Consider the following 13629-nt stretch of genomic DNA (forward strand, 5'->3'; position numbering starts at 1 on the left):
TGTAGTGAAGTTATTTTCCGACTGATTTTGCCTTCCCTCAGTCTTGGTTGTCTTTGAGAGCATAATGACAATGAAGTGTAAGGTGCTTGGTATGTTTGTTAATTGCCATTTGGTCCCTTGTAAGTTATAAGTGACCTGTATAAACCTCATATTCTATCAGTTGATGGTGGTGGTGTACTGCATCTGGTGCAGCCTCCTGTTGAGCCAGACCAACATGCAGTTGTGAGTAATACTCCACAGATTATATGAGTTTACAGTAGAACAGCAATGTTGTTTATTTCTTTACTGCAGGAAAATAATGAAGAAACATTGACAGCTGTTACAGAGGAGGAAGCAACAGAGACACTTTATGAGGTTTACATCTTTTAATACTTTGTGTACAGGAAATACAGGCGACCAATAAAGCCAGTTGAACAAAAAATCTGTTTATTCTTCTTTCAACATGTTGAGGTGATGGGTCAAAGGAAATGATTGTGACATATGGTGTCTCTGACTGCTCTTCCATCTTGTATGTCCGTGGGAGGGTCAGGATGTTCATGGTTTGGATCACTGCTGATGTTTGGTTCAGAAGGACAGTGTTCTCCTCTAATTGTGGCAATGTTGTGAAGAATCACACATGCCACAATAATGTCACATGCCCTTTCTGGGGTGACCCTGAGTCTTTGCAGGCACTGGAACCGGGCCTTAAGCATTCCGATAGTCATTTCAATTCTGGCTCTTGTCCTGCAATTAGCCAGATTATATCGCTGCTGTGGGCCCGGTTCAGGGTCAGGGTAAGGGGTAAGCAAATAGGGTAAACATGGATACCCCCTATCACCAAGCAAGTAGCCAGTGAACTCTCCTAAGACAGAAGGATACACTTCAGTTCAAATGTCCCTGAAGCAATTGGTCTTTATATATTTTAAAGTATTCTCAACTCACCATGTCCAAATTTTGTGCTCAGTGTACATTCACGGAATATTTGTGAGTCATGGACAGAGCCTGGCCACTTGGCTTCCACATTTGTGATAATGTTGGCAGCATCACATATGATCTTCACAGTGCAGAGAACACAAATTAGCATCCATTACTATAATGAAATAATTTGTTAGTTTGAAATGCTACAGGGAACTATGTACCTGTACATTAATGCTGTGGAAGGATTTCCTGTTCACATAGTCTCCTTCATTTACTGAAGGAGCAATGATTGGAATGTGAGTGCCATCTATACACGCCTGGGAACCCTGAAAATAAATGTAGAATTTAAGTAGTAGTCCAGGTATCACCACATCATACATTACGTTTTGGTCATCCTGATACCTGCAATTTTGTGGAATCCCTCTTTGATGAATCTTGTGGGTCTGTGACCGGGGAACACCACAAACGAGTACAGGAGACGTTTCAGTGCAACTGTAACATTCCTGACTGCCCGACAGACGGTAGCCTTGGAAACGTGCTCAGCGTCACCAATATTATACAGAAAGCTCCCGTTTGCAAAAAACCGAAGTGTAATACAAATAATATGTAATGAACTGAGAGCATGTCCGCGATGTGTCACATGAGCAATATTAGGCCTGAGGATGTTATTCAAATAAATTATAGATTGTGCTGAGAAACGGTAACGTTCGCACAGAAAATCATCAGGAAATGATAAAATGTCCGAACGCGCTCTGATCACTCTCTCCCGGCGGAGAGCTCTGCGGAGAATTTGGGCTTCACGATCTACTGGCTCTTCAAGGAAGGGGCACGCCATGTCTGACACTTCCTACTGTCAGGTTTCCGACAAAGGGGCGGAGACAGTCAGGGTTAGTTGTAGTAAACCTGCTAGGGGGCAGGTTAGCTTCACGGCGTGTGTCGTCATAGTGACTCACTCAGGCTTCAGCTGAACTCGCTTTGTGAAACCGAAAACCCAGAGTTTTCGTTAACTCAGGGTTTACTTACTCAGTTTTTCCACTAAACCGGCTTCCTGAAACAGGGCCCAGGTCAGCGATTCCAGAACCCAGAGTGTTCCAGTGTTCACTGGATGGCGAGCCAACCCAAGATCCTAGGAGACGATATACATATACACGCACACTCATTTGCACATTGATGGACTACAATCCTCTACTGTACAAGTACGGTAGGACATACAATCACACACACTCCTTGTCGGACGAATTCTATTGGAATACACCTGTTTGTCATGGGTCCCACCGGTACCATTTGGACTTAAAAAAAGACTAATTCTTTTACTTGTGCACAATTTTATTTAATTCTATTTTTTTGCTACTTTGGGGGAAAATTTTATACTTGACATTCTGTTAAAACCTGTTGTGATACTGTGTTGTTTACAAATTTATTTTACAAGGCTTAACATCACTAAAGTATTTTTAAAAGCCACACAACTGTGTTTGTCTGGTTTCTCTGCCATTCGTGTACCAGAGCTCTAAGAGTCGTTCTCAGTCTTCTGACACTAGCCCAAATTACTCATTACTTTAGTAATTATCCATTGGTACTTTATGTAACTCCACGTAAGTGCTACAAACACATGATGTGAAATCACTTAATTAACCTGCTGGATTTGCCAAAAGTTCAAATATTTATACTACTTTGGCACATTACTCTTAACTTATTAACAAATTTCCCACGTGTGGGACTAATAAAGGTTATCTTATTAAGTGGCTATTAGTGAGGGTCATGATAATCAATTCAATTGAGCAGAAGTGACATTCTTACTTCGATTCGTCCAAATTCATGTGAGTTTCGGTCTGTTCAGCCTGTTTCTGTGTAGCACCAAGCAGCAGACCTAAACCTGGATGTGCTTCTGGCTTCTGCCTCTAATCAATCAATCAATCAATCAGTCTTTATTTATAAAGCACTTTTCATACAGAAAAAAAATGTAGCACAAAGTGCTTTACATAGTTAAAAGCAGCCCACCCCACCCTCCAACTCACTCCCCACACTCTCAATACACATATATCCCCCCACCCCCACCCACACACACATACACACACGCGCACACTTAAAGAGTAAAAATTGGGCTGGGCTCGCATGAGCCAAGTGAGGAAACATTATAACAGAGAGCCGTCTGCACCGGGAGCCGGTCACAGACCGCAGCCTCCGGGATGGGCACACAGCAGGAGGGAGGCCAAGGAGCCCCCCAACCAGGCTGAGAGGACCCCCAGAGACCCAGCAGCCACGGTCAATCACAGCCCCGGTGCAGAGAGCGCCCTCCGAGGAAACACTGGAGATATGACGCAATACGATGTATACAGGGTAAAATGATAAAATAAATAAGAACAGGATACAATATAAATATAAATATAAATAGAGTAAGAAGATTAAAAAATGAATAAGAATCAAATCAATAAATATTAGGTAAATCCTAAATTAATAATAGAATGACAGGATAGAATAAATAAGCATAAAATAAATAAACGTTAAATAAAAGCTAAATTAAATCAGAATCAGAATCAGAATCAGAATACTTTATTGATCCCTGGGGGAAATTATTTTTTGTTACAGTGCTCCATTTTAAACCAACATTAAGACAAGACAGACAATACGCTAACTAAGAATAGTACAATATATACATATATATACATACATACATACATAAGTCAGGGTCTTGAGCCTGTTCTTAAAAACATGTACGTTCTCTGCGGCCCTGAGCTCCTCCGGCAGGCTGTTCCACAGACGAGGACCATACCACTGAAAAGCTGCCTCTCCGTGAGTATGTGTCCTGACTTTAGGGACAATCAAAAGGCCAGTACCAGAGGACCTCAGGGTCCGCGAGGGTTCGTATGATAAAAGCAGATCTGAGAGATAAGAAGGCCCAAGACCATTAAGACATTTAAAAACCAATAAAAGAACTTTAAAATTTTAATGAAAACGGATGAGTGTAAAATGCAACCATTGTTTGTAGTTTGCTGCCACCTACTGAGTGAAAAAAGAACTGAAGCTGTAAAAAGTCAGTATTCCTAATGATAGGCTTCGTTTTGTTTCAGTTTCAGTTCACTATACAGCTCATCAAACTGTTTTCCCTTTACGTTTTGATATAATAGCTTTTCAGTACTACTGAGACACATGCTGCCTTTGTCTTCCGTTACAGTAATATTTTCTTGAGCTGTGTAACTGGATTTGTTCAAACATAGAGGTAGTTTGGATTCACTGACACAGGAGCCATACGCCCTTTCTGCAGTTTCTATGCTTCCTTAGCTCGTTTATGTCGCCATTGTTAATCCTGTCCTGTGCAAACAAAAGCCCAAGCTACACTTGTCTGACTGACAGAAGGTTCAAGAGAAGGACATTTGCTCTCAACTCTTTCCCTGTTGAAATGTTATTCCAAGGAAGTGAGTTTCCTACAGGGTATGGAGGGTTAGTATGTGTTAATGATTTCAGTGTCATGCAGGGGAAAGCAGCATTCAGTGGAAGCTTCTCGGTGACTGTTTTAAATCCAAATATGACCCTTATTTGTGTCTGTGAAGGTTCTCAGTCATCCAGGTCATCATAGTCAAAGGAGCTTGCAAAGAAAGCTCCTTTGACTTCTTTAAGTTGCAACTTAAAGAAGTCCGGACGCTTTTCTTTGCAAGCTCCTTTGACCCTTATTTGTGGCGCATGTTAACATACAGTCAGCCCAGGAGTTAGTATCAGTGATGTGGTTGTAAAATGAGTAAATACAACCTCAGATTATCACATATTGCACAACATCTAAGTTTATTTAGCAAAGGTTGAGTCACAATGCAGAAGCAGTATGTGAAAATCTATACTCTTACTGTTTCCATAGGAATTAAAAAGGTAAGAAGCAGTCATTTGCTGCTAATAATTTAATGCAAATTTGCAAATGTTAATGCAAGATTTTTTAGGTTAATTAGAAAAATCTCAATTGCCCATAGGTGTGAGTGCGAATGGTTGTCTGTCTCTACGTGTTAGCCCTGCAACAGACTGGCGACCTGTCCAGGGTGTACCCCTCGCCCTATGACAGCTGGGATAGGCTCCAGCACCCACCACGACCCTGAAAAGGAGAAGCAGAAGTGAATGGATGAATACGATGTTGGGTGAGACTGGGTGGATTTCTGTTTGCTGTTTTGACAATATGAGGCATAGTTTGAAGAAATGTGTTTAAGCAATCGAGAAAAACTGTAAAACACTAAAATCTCATTTGTGTTATGATGAAAGTCTTTAATCAAACAGAATTCAAATATCAGAAACATTTCACATGTGGAGTTAAAAATGAATCATTGTTTCAACAATTTATTTGTTTTCATAAACAGACAAGAAGACAACAACAATCTGCTCCTCCCATTCAACACATGTCAGTCCATATCCCAGCAAACTAAATCATCTCCGTTTACACACATCAAATAGAAACATGAACCACGTGTAATGATTAGACACTTGATGAATTTCAAATCTGGTTTGGGGAGTCATTCAGTGAGAAACAGTGAAATGATTTTCAATGTGAAAAGGTGGAGAGCAGGAACAAAAAAGAAATAAAAAAGAAACAAAGGGCTTTGGAACCAAGAGGCAGCAGGAGGACAGCTGCAGTTTAACAGCTTCAGCTCACTGACAGGAAACAACATGAGAAATATAATCATCCACTGACACCTTCACATCATCCCCAGTTTGGATAAATGGAAACATCCTGTGAGCGAAAGTGTGTGTGAAGGTGTGTATGTTAGTATTGGGCCCAGAGAACGACGGCTTTCCTCTGTTCCAGTCCAGATTCACTCTGATCCTCTGGAGCTTCTTCTGAACTGAGAGAGCAGTGAATCCAGCTGATGGTGAGCGTGTTGAGTATTTACCTAAACAGACCACTACTCCCCAAAGCCCAGACTCTATGTTTCCCTTCCTGTTGATAGACTCTTCTACCACACCAAGCATCCAGCTTGTACTGTCTCCAACCTCGACATCCCAGCTGTGAGTCCCTGCGTTAAAGCCCTCAGAGCTCATGACAGAATAGAACCAATCAAACCTCTCTGGATTACCAGGAAGCCACTGCCTCGCTCCTCCTCTCACTGTTCAGATCTTCAGATAGGATAAGGTCTGGATGAGCAGTGTTTGGGTCCAGAATGAGAGGAGTGCAGGAGACCATGTCCTTCATGTTGTTCCAGATGTTGAAGGTCAGGTTGCCCAGGTGTTTGGCTCAGTCTATCAGAGCTCCTGAGGGCAGCTGTGGATCATCCAGCAGGGGGCAGCGCTGGACTTTTTCCACTGCAGCCTTGTAGTTGTGCAGAAATGAGCCGCCTTCAGCTCTCAGCTCCTCTTCTGCGGCTCTGTGTCTGAAAGAGCTGCTATCTCTCTGCCCAGAGCCTCCATCTTCTCCTTCATCATCCCTCTCTTCTGCTCCTCTTCCTCCCTCAGTGCGGCCAGCCTGTCCTCCTCTTCCTCTGCTAGAAACTGGTGAAGCTTCTTAAACTGCTCCTTAATCTGCTTCTCTGTGTGCCGGGCCTGGACCTTAATGTGTTGTGCTGTTTGATCAAACTTCACTTGAATTTCTTCACAAACCTTTAACTTCTTCTTTAAGGCCTCCAGAGTTTCCTTAAATCCCTTCTTGTTTTGTTGTGCAGCTTCATCGATGGGTCTGAATCTGTGCTTGGTGTGTTTTTCTGAGCCTCTGCAGACGAGACACGCTGGCTGCTGATGGTCCAGACAGAACAGTTTGAGTTTCTCAGACTGCAGAGAGCCTCTGAAGCTCTCTGGTCTTTCTCCTGTAAGAACAACTCACACAGGTTTTCTTAAAGCCGGGTTTAAAAGAGCGTCCTCTTTTCGACATTTTCGAGATAGATGATAGATGTCCGGGTTTTCCTACCCATATGTGTGACGTCATCCCTGAGCTGCTGCTTTGTGAGTTGTTGTTCCGCGCTCACAGACGGGACAGAGCTGCAAAAGAAATTTCCCTCGTACCGTCCCGGTACTGGTCATTTTTCTCATTCAGATTAGGCCTTATTTCTCTACCATTATTTAATTCCACTGGCTTTAAGTTTTTTGGGGGTTTTTTGCCCTTGTTGACTTGTAAAAGCCTATATGACATTTTTTTGTTTCACCATTCACTAACCGCACCGAGAAGGCATCGTTTAAATGTTTAAAATTATCTTATTTTCTTCAAGAAAACAGTATTATTAAAGTTTATCATGACTGGGCCGAGTGTCCTCTTTTTTTGGAAATCAAAATATGGTCATCCTACGTGTGTGTGTTTATTTCGTGTAAACTGCACATTTCTAATTTATTAATTTAAACTACTTCATCTAAACACTAATCAAAACTAGCTAAAATTCTTAAAAGTGTCGAACATAAGCAGCTTGTACGTTGCTGTTTTCGTAGATACCTTTGTCTCACACGGAACATACATGTTCTAGGGTAAAGCTTCACTTTTTAAAAGTCGGACTCATCACTGCCACGACTCAACCGTCTTAAGTCTCGTGAGTTCTACGTGTGCTGTCACGGCACGCGCACACCGCATTTGTACAAATCTTAGAAAGAGGAAGTGACTCGAAAGTTTTGGTCAGCATCGTTGATGTTCCTGTTGTTCTGCTCAAACTGATAATCACACACGTTTCAAGTTACACTGAGAATTCACTGATTTAATGCGCATGTAGAGACGTTCAGTGCAATCAGAAAGACTTTATTTATCCCCAAGGGCCAATTAACAATTAACCTGTTCCTCTTCTTTTAAACTGCGAGGTGTGGCGCGGCATTCATACCAGCTTAATCTGGTACTTTGTGTATACAGGTGGATGTATGGACACTGGATTTATGTCTAATGTTGAAGCAGGCAACATGTAAATGGTCTGGACTGTTCTGGGAGAACAGAGAAGATGTAAGGATGTTGAGAACTACAGGAATAATAACTAATAGTGAGTCAGTGAAAGATCATCAGCTATCATTATAAGCTCTGCCATAATATGTGCCAATATCCTTCATGGTTTGCATTAGATTTGTAAATGTAGCTCAGGTGGCAGAGCAGGTCAGCCACTAATCAGAAGGTCGGTGGTTCGATCCCAGGCTGCACCCTGGCTGCATGCCAAATATCCTTGGGCAAGATACTAACCCCGTGTTTGCCTACTGGTGGTGGTCAGAGGGCCCGGTGGCGCCTGTGTCCGGCAGCCTCGCCTCTGTCAGTGCGCCCCAGGGCAGCTGTGGCTACAATGTAGCTTGCTATCGCCAGTGTGTGAATGTGTGTGTGAATGGGTGGATGACTGAATGTAGTGTAAAGCGCTTTGGGGTCCTATGGACTAGAAAAGCGCTATACAAATGCAGGCCATTTACCATTTAAATGTGAGCGAGGCTGACGAGAAGCAGCTGCCACCTTATGCCCTAATGCCAGCGCAGTCTGACTGCTCAGACGTGCAGATCGTGTGGTAGCCTGGAGCCCAGAGAACACTGTAAAATCAAATGTTTTCATATGTGATTTGTGGGATGCGACTATAAACACAGTGTACGGGCTTCGTCTGCTCGGACAGCCTGGTGTGATTCTTTCAGCACGTCAGGAGGTCTCAGCCTGTGTAGCACACTGTGCCTGTTTTTAATTCAGACACGTGTGCTTAATGTGACCAAGTGGTCGGCGGGGTTATGCACAAAATAAATAAACTTGACAACGCCACCTAGGGGAATCACACCCCCAGGAAATATATTTAAGAAAAATAAATAAAAGGAATAAAAGAAGACCGCACAGATTCAAGGATGCACACTGAGGCAGGTTGGCTTCCAATATTAAAACAGTTTTATTTATAGAAATAAATAAAATATTATAAATAATATTTTATAAATAAAATATTAAAAGTCAAGATGTAGCATCATTATTGACAGTGTCCTACAGTAAAAATAAACAATCGTGGAACTTTGACTTACCAGCAGCCGTGGAACCAAAAGAAAATCACACCAAAAGAATCACTACAGACCACCCAGTGCTGTACAAAAGAAAGTGTGAAAACGACCCACCACCTGAGGTCCCAGGGCCACTGGCTCGTCCTCCTTCACTGAAATAAAACACAGAAAAGTATGTTAAAAGAATAAAAGGACACTGAGCGTCAGGCTCGCTACAAATCATAAAAAGACTAAAACACACGTTAATAACTTTAATAAAAGAAATCACACACACACAAGGCTTATTCCCCACGGGTCAAACTACCACTCGTGCTGGTAATAATTATTCTCAGGCGTAGGCCGGTCTGGCTCCCCACCGGCTGAGACCGGCCACCCAGGCGATTTAGAGTCCCAGCACGACACTCGGGCAGAGAATCACTTCAGCCCGATCACAGAAGTGTGGGTACGAGCAACAGTCCAGGGTAAAATAGAACACCAGGCGAACCCAAAAAAAGGTAAGCCTACTTAATAAAAACAAGATAAGACAAAACGAGACAAGACAGCAGACTCCACCAAGGAGGAGTTCACAACAGCAACTGAGAAGGCAGTCCACTCTTCCAATTTAGGTTGGACAATTTACCATGGAGAGGTGAGTACAGCAGTGAACCCTGAAACAGATAAGTGTAACCTTAAACTCTTATAGCTATGAATGCTAATAAAAGTAGTTCTAACAGCTTACCCCAGGACCGGAGGCACTATACTCTCATTGGTGGAGATACCACGAACACCTCTCTCCGCAATGGCAGAATTAAACAGACTGCTGCGCTACAACAGGCCGGAAAAGGATATTAACACCAATTCCAGTATTCGGAGGGAATCCAAGGTTAAGCGAGAGCATACCTGTAGCTGTCGTATAATCGGCTCTTGCTGATCAATCCGTCGCAGTACGCCAGCATTTACTGCTGTATCGTACCAGAAGCTCGGGAGGAATTAATCCAACAAGACATCGGCTTAGCTTTATACAGGCTAGCGCCACCCTGCATTCAATGTGCAGGTGGGTTCCCAATTAACCCGATCACCTGATACAAGGAGCGAGTGCAGTGGAAAGAGAGCGAGGGTGGTAGAGCGAGCGAGAGAGAGAGAGAATGAGAGAAGAAAAACAACGGAAGGCGAGTAGCCCATCTGGCTACATTAAAAACAAATCTTTCCCAACTTTGAGTCCTACACTTGGAATGTGACACCATGATGAAGTCTGTCTTTAGTTTGTTTAGAGGCTAAAGAGAGAGGCTCCCACTAGAGGGATGTTTATTTCAGAGTAACCAGCCAAGAGGGGAAGTCGCCCACTGACGGCAAAAATATGTGTTACAGTTAGGAAACTTCTGCTCAGTGCAACTCATTAAATCCCAGCACGCTGCGTATTTTCTTTTAGTTATAATCCACAACTTTCCAGATGGCATGTTCAACTTTTCACTCCACCACAAATTTTTGACATTTTCTGGTAGTTTAAGGCCAGGGTAAGAAAGAAAGCACAGTCCCACCTAAACTGCTGCAACAGTGTAATGCTACATACTTATTAATGCATTCATTCAATTAATAATGCGTCTAATAACATTAAGAAAAGCCATCTAGTTTCATTCTTTCACTTTCTTGTAGGTGCCCCGTGCTGCAAATATGTCTGTGCTATTGTTTCAGTCCCTGCAGAGGCGTTCTGAACCTTTACATGAGCAAAACCAGCAATTCAGAGATTTCTTTTTAAAGCTGAAGATAAAAATGCTCAATTCTTATGTAAGCAAGCTTAACAATGCTTGCAATGCAATGATGCAAGTATTCAAGTAACAGTAATCATCACATGAAAAAGCACATGTAACAGATTATTACGTCCATCGTTTTTAAGCAAGAAAAAAAAAACTGAAAATATTGACAAAATGTGGCAATGAAGTAGATGCAGAATAAACGAGCCGTGTTCCTGTACACACCTGTTCACCTGCACGCGAACACAAATATCTCATCAGCTGATCACAGCGACGCAGGTCTGTGCATTTAGGCACGGTTAAGATGGCACGCTGAAGTTCAAACCAAGCATCAGGATGAGGACGTATTTCAGAAGCTGATGGAAAATAGGAAGAAAAGAGTAACTCAGCACGTGTTACAACAAAGGTGTGCAGACGTCCAGATGTTAAACCCTGAAGCAGATGAGTTCAGCAGCAGAGGCCAAACTCAGCGTTACTCCTGTCACGTAACTTTTCAGTTTATTCAGAAGCATGCGTTATATTTCACAAAACGAGAAACTGGGTTATGTGTAAAATGTGAATTACAAAGAATTTTATAACTGTAATCTAATCTCTGTGTAAACAGCTGTCAGTAAAGTGCACTGGATGTTACAACACGGAGGGAGAGAGTTTATTTTCCATAGGTAATAAACTTTGTTGTCATTTGATTCAGAGCAGGTGTGTGATTCCAACACAAAGGTCAGAGTTACTCAATACATTACCCAACTTTAGAATATTAATATATCTAACAAAGCTTATCGTGAGTTAAAGGATCATTTTCACCCTAAAACAAAGAAAAAAGTCATTTTCAGAGCCTTCAAAGTTTCATTTGAGATTCATTTCAGGTCACGTGTTAGCAAACAGACAGTGTTCAGGTATTAAACACACAGCACCTCGTGCACGTTTGTAACCATGGGATCCACACATTCAGCAACACAGTAGTGTTATTATTGTTTTGGGTGGGGGCAGCTATAGATTAGAATCACGTGTGACCTCATGCTGCTGATGGATGCGTTGCAGTCACATGATCCAATCATGCTGTGGAGCAATGAAGTCAGGTGGGTGCAGGAAAATGTCTAGACCGGATTTGTTTGCACTATAAAGCAGCTCGGGATAACGTTGCCACTGGGCCACACTGGTCCTGTTTATCTGTTGGGAATCGTGCACGGGTTCACGTGTGAGTGACTACACCTACAGCACCTACAGCGCAGCGTCATTTTGTAAATAAAGGCGCGTTTTCTTTGATTTGCGGTTGTCTCGAGTGCATGCTTCCACAGCCGTCACACATACTGCTGTCATATTTAGCCACCGGGAGTCAAGGTCAGTGTGGTTCAGACCACGACCACCTGTCAGAGCGTCACAATTATTTTGTCAGTCAATTTCCACACGCCACTCACATGATGGGTTACATGTACCTGCAGCTGAAGTCATGACGAGCAGTTGGGGAAAGAATTATTACTGTAAATGGTGACAGAAGAAGGTGGATCTATTTGAGTCACTGCAGATTTTTGTTTTTAACCCTCTCCAGGCAGGCGTTGCCGATTTGCAACAGTTAAAAACTAACAACCTGATTACCTCACATACATATTTTATGAGTTTTGTTTACTCAGAAGTACCACTGCAGGACTTGGTTGTGCATTAGCAACAAAAAGTTTGATTTAAGCCTGAGAGGGTTAAATCTGAGTGCAGGCCTGCATGAGGGCAGAATATAAGGGTGTTATTTCTGGATATGCCACACTACAAACCCAGAGGAGCACTTGTGATAAAACCCAGGCTGTAAGTATCACTGGGCTGCTTTCCAGTTTGTAAAAGAGGACACTTAAAATACAGTCACCTGTCTGACCTGTCCTATATTTAGCTGCAGTATAAGCTGAAGTTCCCACCACATTCTGTGTCTGGAAAGTATTTCCTTGGGGGAAATGGGAAATTATTTTGCCCTATTTATAAATATGAAAACGTATGTGATGTCAGCACGTGTCCCGGGCCTCATGCGCTATAAATCTGGTGCTAATAGTCTCAATCTTGTGGCTAGTCCGTGACCCACTCAGGCATCTTCTTGAGCTATTTCAGAGGTGCAGTGTTGTGCAAACATGCAGGAGGGCAGATATACGGGTCTGAAAGGGCATTTCCTGTTTAGAAATTAGATGCAGGCAAAAATGGCTCACCTTGGTTTGTGTACTGTAAAAATGACTGTGAGCTGCTGAGTTTTCCCACTACTGTTGTGGGTCTAGCTGGGAATGAGCTACATGAAATCCAGCATTTACTCAGTGACAAAACAAAGAGCTGGTTATCCGTGTTGAGGCTATGATCCCAAAAACTTCAACAACTCCTTCAGAGAGGTTGTGCACTGCCTGCTACACCGAGTCACCAAAGAATTATAGCTATGCAAACAGATAAATTCAGCTACCACTTGCTTCCCCTTCAGCTATCTGAACAACCTCCGCTACTAAAGTGGCATGTCCCATATTTACAGTTGCGTTTACATGCACTCATCATGAGTTTGAGCCTTTAATGACTTCTTTGAACTGTTCTTTTTCCAGAGTGGGACGATGCTACAGCATACATCTTTAATCATGTTAAAAACAGGAACTGGGTGCACAACTTTGACTTTCATTGTCAAAAGCATGCATACACCCCACTAATATTTGGTTAAATCCCCCTTAGCAAGTTTCACCTCAACCCCTTTTGGTAGCCATAAAGAAAAGTTGCCATCAAACAACCAAATTCCTTCATCTCAGGGTGACAGTTTGGGTTTTCCTTGGCAAAGTAGTGACGCGTGTGAATGACTCCTGCTTCTTCTTGGAGTCTGCAGTTGTTTAAAAATGACTCAGAGAGACTTTCCCAACTTGTGTCCAATTCTCCTTTTTAGACAGTCACTGGCGAATGCTGTGAAACGAATCCTTCTTATGCTGATAAAGAGAAACCACCAGCTGTATCCAATCATGATCACTAACAAGAATTTAATGGGCTCTGACCTCGTCAGGTTAAAAGCCATTTTTAGAACCTTCAGCTCAACTTATTAAAAGATTTGCATGCATGTATAAAAACAACACTATGCCAGTGGTCATGCGTGATGGTAGCAGCATGCTCTGGGTGC

General features: G+C 42.5%; 2 long non-coding RNA genes across 3 annotated transcripts; both read right to left on the bottom strand.

Annotated features, from left to right (window-relative positions):
* Positions 1-346: 346 nt before the first annotated feature.
* LOC145424324 (uncharacterized) lies at positions 347-1434 on the bottom strand. Its single transcript, XR_013905367.1, has 4 exons — positions 1300-1434; positions 1119-1223; positions 922-1033; positions 347-841 (listed from the first exon to the last, which is right to left on the bottom strand). It is a non-coding gene; the product is annotated as an uncharacterized LOC145424324 (long non-coding RNA).
* A 7420-nt stretch (positions 1435-8854) lies between these two features.
* Positions 8855-9795, bottom strand: LOC145424365 (uncharacterized). 2 transcript variants are annotated; one of them, XR_013905420.1, is made up of 3 exons: positions 9664-9795; positions 9503-9588; positions 8855-8936 (listed from the first exon to the last, which is right to left on the bottom strand). It is a non-coding gene; the product is annotated as an uncharacterized LOC145424365 (long non-coding RNA). The 2 variants fall into 2 exon arrangements; XR_013905419.1 differs by lacking the exon at positions 8855-8936 and adding an exon at positions 9298-9431.
* Positions 9796-13629: the final 3834 nt, after the last annotated feature.

The sequence above is a fragment of the Astatotilapia calliptera genome, chromosome 23, assembly GCF_964374335.1.
Source record: "Astatotilapia calliptera chromosome 23, fAstCal68.1, whole genome shotgun sequence".
In the NCBI taxonomy this organism is placed as follows: Eukaryota; Metazoa; Chordata; class Actinopteri; order Cichliformes; family Cichlidae; genus Astatotilapia; species Astatotilapia calliptera.